Source organism: Etheostoma spectabile, chromosome 6, assembly GCF_008692095.1.
Source record: "Etheostoma spectabile isolate EspeVRDwgs_2016 chromosome 6, UIUC_Espe_1.0, whole genome shotgun sequence".
Classification (NCBI taxonomy): Eukaryota; Metazoa; Chordata; class Actinopteri; order Perciformes; family Percidae; genus Etheostoma; species Etheostoma spectabile.
Window position 1 is genome coordinate 26107379 of NC_045738.1, and position 5341 is coordinate 26112719.

At 41.9% G+C, this 5341-nt stretch overlaps 1 long non-coding RNA gene across 1 annotated transcript in view; it reads left to right on the plus strand.

The window, feature by feature from the left end:
• Nucleotides 1-4776, plus strand: part of LOC116690619 (uncharacterized) — an 18179-nt gene extending 13403 nt beyond the window's left edge. Inside the window, exons 2-3 of the long non-coding RNA XR_004332307.1 lie at nt 3305-3308; nt 4626-4776. This is a non-coding gene — a long non-coding RNA (uncharacterized LOC116690619). The remainder of the gene's footprint in view (nt 1-3304; nt 3309-4625) is intronic.
• Nucleotides 4777-5341: the final 565 nt, after the last annotated feature.

Sequence of the window (5341 nt, forward strand, 5' to 3'; positions counted from 1 at the left end):
TATTTATATGTAGTAAATTCCTTCAGGAAGACCTAACTATTAATTGATGAACTCCTAAATCAATTCAGCTGTCATTCCAATAAATGTGTATTTTATCATTCTGTGTATAACTGTCACATGTCTGCAGCTAGTCTCTCCTGATTGAAATGTGTCGCAGTGTAAATCCTTGCACCTCGACCCGGGGACGTCTTAAACCGGTTGATTGGATGACCGCAAAGGGTTAAAATCTCAGCCAGATATACTAGAACCAGGCCATTAATGACCTTAAAAACAGACATTAAAACATTCTAAAACACACTGCATGGTCCATGGGACTGTGCATGAGAGATGTTTACAGCTACTCCACCAGGGGCAGCTCTACTGATTTTATACCCCCTAGATTCAATAGTGATTTAGTAGCAACAAGCCTGTGGAACAGGTTGCCAATAGATCTAAAGATGGTCACAAATTTAGGAGAATTTAAGCAGTTATTGAAAAGATGGCTCAGAGGTGAATCTTAGTATGTATTGTCTTGATGGGTCTATTCAATATATCTATGGATGTGATGATTGATGCTTGTTCTGCCGCCACTTCCCCCAAGGGAACACAATGTAAATGACCCCCAGGGCTTTATTGTGTTATCCTAACTTGGTTTTTTTAATGTATGTTGCAAAGCAGATACAAATCTTATAACAAAAGTGTTGAATCCAATCAATCAATCAATCAATCAATCCAGAACTGGGGTTATGTGTGCACTTCTAAAGGTATTCGTTAAGAAGCGATAAGCAGCCTTTTGCATAAGTTGAAGGCGGGAAATAGAAGTTGGATTGAGGCTAAGATAAAGTGCGTTACAGTAGTCAAGCCTTGAACTTATATAGTCGTGAATTGCCTTCTCACGTAGGCCCTGTCCAGTCTATCTCCATGATGTACCACTTCCTGGATTGCAGAAATTCTGCCGGATTTCTCTCTTTTGTATGTTCATCCCCTTCCTCTTTTTTTTGTTGGCGTTCTATCCTCTGGTGGATTTCTGAGGACTATGGTTACCTGGTCCTCAGATCTCTGCAGGGTAAATCCAGACAGCTAGCTAGACTATCTGTCCAATCTGAGGACTATGGTTACCTGGTCCTCAGATCTCTGCAGGGTAAATCCAGACAGCTAGCTAACTTCTGTCCATCTGAGGACTAGTTACCTGTCCTCAGATCTCTGCAGGTAAATCCAGCAGCTAGCTAGACTTCTGCCAATCTGAGGACTATGATTACCTGGTCCTCAGATCTCTGCAGGGTAAATCCAGACAGCTAGCTAGACTATCTGTCCAATCTGAGGACTATGGTTACCTGGTCCTCAGATCTCTGCAGGGTAAATCCAGACAGCTAGCTAGACTTTCTGTCCAATCAGAGTTTTCTGTTGAGGACTAAATCTACTTCAGTCTGACGACTGGCACCGCCCAAGGCGATTGTGATTGGTTCAAAGAAGTGCCAATAAACCAGAGCATGTTTTTCTCCCATCCTAGAATACTGTGAGGACTTTCCTTCCTCCGCAGAGCTGTGGAGGAAGGTCTGGCGATGGGAGACTAGACCATGTAAGTCCACTGGCTCCAGTTCAGCTGCACCACCTGCCTCTCTATATGTCAGCTGTTGTGTGCATTAAAGGGCAAACGTTTTGCTGAGAAAAAGTTCTGGAGCTCTGTTGCAGTTGACTTTTACTTGTTAAATAAAGGTCACTTTTTTTTTAACAGCTGTTCCACAGTCCGAACGCAACATAGGCTGAAAATAAAACACAAAAACAGTGAACTGCACACTCACCATCCCCTACTTTTATTCAAATGTCAGATGTTTTTAAATGAGTAAAATAAGTTTTAATCCCAGGTATTCACTATGAGTCCAATGCATAGGATTCAGTAACATACTGTAGATTGTTTTGTTTAAAATACATCCCACGTTTTTACTGGTCTTGTGCCTCAAGGGCGTTCATGAAGTCAGCCAATCTGCAACAGAGCACACGCATATGGTCACTTCTTAAAGAAAAAAATATGATCTAACCTGATTGGCTGGGATGTGAAGTGGAGTGGAGTGGATTAGAATATCAACACTGTTAAATGTCTGTGTATTCCTAAAGATCAGCATGCCCACACACAAACACACACACACACACACACACACACACACACACACACTTGTAATGAGTACACCAAAGCAAACACACGGCATGAAATGGAAAAAACGACGCAAAACACACCACACACACACACACACACACACACACACACACACACACACACACACACACGCTAATTAATAGAAAACAAACAGTTACTCAGGAGGTCTGCAGGGACTGGATTATACTGTCTCTCCTTGCCGAACAAATTGCTCTCTAAATTCAATCAAACACTCCAAGCTTTTCTGTGAGTCTACGGGAGGCTGCAATCAGCGTGGTGGAGACTGAAGATGAAAAAGGACAACAAGCAAAAACAACACAACATACAAAAAAGAAAAAAGCCAATGCCCTCAAACTATCCAGAGAACTGTTTGTTTTGCACAGAGGGTTAGCAGTCTCCAGGAACAATGTCTTGATTAAGTGCAATTGATATGTGCCTACAGAGAGCTTCAGGCTTCAAGTTTTCACAAAGATCTGCGAGCAGCGTGGGAGTAGCTCTGTGGAAGCTGCAGTCATCAGTTGCAAGAATTTAAAACACTTGCTAAGTCAACGTCTTTCCTTAGTTTAGCCAAGCTCATTTGTTTTTGGAGTAATACAGCAGTAAGTCATTGGAAATTAATTTGGCAGGGATTAGTGGGAACATTGCCATTGAAAAGCCAAAGGGTGTCCACGCTGATCCAAATGTAAGTTGAAGGGTTTCCAATGAGCTTTTTTCTGTTCTGTTCTCTTTCTGTCAGTAGAGAATCTACTTTCATTGTCAATAGAAAGACTTCTGTCACTTCCACAGGCAAGGCAGTTTTATTTAGGTCATAACAACAATCAACTCAAAGTTTTTGTACGATTGTTAACACGCACTTCTCAATACAGATTTCACTTTTTCATTGCTTTGACACAAAAGGAGACTCTCCTCCACAAGAAAAAACAACTTTAAAAGCCCTTTGTATAGTCAGTTTTGTTGTTAGACGGCGCCGCCATCTAGAGGACGTAGCAGTTATAATAGGAGCAAAGCAGGAAGTATAACAAGCGCCATATTTAACACAATGAGGCTGGTTGTGGGGGTGGATGGGTCAAACAAACAGGATTTTCACCCAGGAGACTGGGTGAAATTATATTTATACATATGCACTGATTTGAACCCAAACCACAATTTTTTTTTTACTTGATTAAGTAGTTGGGTTGCCTAAACCTGACCAAACTGCAACTGTTTCACAGCATTCCACTTCCTTTTTGGACGGATATCCGTCCCCGTCCTCTGTCTCTGTGTTGGCGTTCTAACCTCTGGTGGATTTCTGAGGACTATGGTTTACTACAATGCAAGACTACTTCTACAAGTAGTATACAATATTTAGTGAGTTACAATATATTGTGTATCCGTTACCTCCCATTCTTGTCCTATGTGCCTTGAAGTTCTTCATCCACTAACAGGATGGTTTAGCTTGTCTATCTATCATTAACTGAGTGATTAGAAAAACAAAAATGAATTATGCATGCACAATTTAGCAGGAGATCCACTGCTTATTTTGGTCCCTTATGATATTCAATCGTAGACTAAAATTGTTTCTGCCACTCACGTATTGATTTAATTCTCTCATCAAGTGTGTTAATTAACACGGTATGACAACTGAAGTCAGACGTGTCCAGTGTGAAAATGCCCCCTTAAGAGTAATTATAACAACAGTGCACAATGCTACACTGGCATACAAAACAAACAGCAATCAACAATAATACAATGGAAAGGGATAATTGTACATGTCAGAAATAAGAAGAAACAATAACTACGAACCTAGCAATAAATTGGACTATTTCTTATCACAAGGAAATTCAGCATGTCCAAAAGCATTACATGATAAACTGATGTGTTTAGAGGGCTACCATTTGAAGAAAAGAGTTGGCACCAATGTTTTAGGAAACAAAAAGATGAGTGAAGGCCGTTCACCAAGGACCAAATGAAAGGAAATTCACAGGGATTCAACCAATTACTGTTTCTTTATAATCAAATAATAGCCATGCCAGAATTTTGACTCAAGAACTCTAAATCTGGGTGTCATTGGCATAACAGTGGAAGTCCAGGTTGAAGTGGCTGTCCAAGGGGGAGGATGTAGAAGATGAAGAGGAGGGGGCCGAGTACAGAGCCTTGGGGAACACATTGACTGACTGTGGCCGTGGCAGAGGTGTGGTTATGGAGAGAGATGAAGTGGGATTTGTCGGAAAGGTAGGAGCGGAGACAGCTGAGTGTAGTACCTTCGATAATGAGGTCTTTGAGTCTGATGAGGATGTTATGGCTCACGATATCGAAGGCTGCACTTAGGACAAGGAGGGTAAGGATATTGGGGGAACCGGTGTCTGCAGAGATGAGGAGGTCGTTGAGGACTTATGCAATTTGAAGTATCACAAAGTTGTTTGGAAATGGCAAAATTCAAAATACACTTAATTGGTAAAAACAACTTTAATATATAGTAAAAGCTGATACTTATCTAAACGCCCTCGGTCAGAACTACTGGCGTCTCTTTTGACGCTGTAATGTTAAAGGAAAAGGTCATGGGTGGGCTTACCTTTCCGTGACACCCGGGAAGAATGGGACAGTTGAGTTTAGGAAATTGTCGTGGGTGAGGTTACGCGTCCGTAACATGCAGGAAGAATGGGACTGTTATAGAAGAAAGCGACTTCAGGAAACACACGGGTTTCCTAAACCGACCAATCTCCCAATGCGGAATTTCGGCATCACATACTACTCTCTAAACAACGTCCGTGTAGCTGCTGCTCTCTCTGCATCGCCTTCTCCCCAGACGCTGACAGCCACTGTCCAAGCATTTAATTTTAAATTTTGTTTCTAAATCTCTGTGCCTTTTACCTTTCTTTTTCAAACCCCCATTTCTTGTAATCTTCCAACACTGTTCCGGCACCAGGGGACACACTCCAGATGGCACTGACAAGAATCAGCACTTTCCATTGGCTTAAATATATTGGGGACACTTTGGTGAAGGCCATCCCTTCCTTTGACAGGCGTTTTTCTGGCACTTTGTGCTGCTGCTGACATATGCCACCCTGCACCACACTGCATGATGGGAAAACTAACGGTCCTGTCGTCTTATACGGGGCAGCTGGCAGGAGACATAACAAGGGGGCGCAGAAAGACTGTACCCACACGGAAGGGCTGTATAAATAAGGATTTATAGGTGAAATGCAGTCAACTCTCTGGAATGAAGAT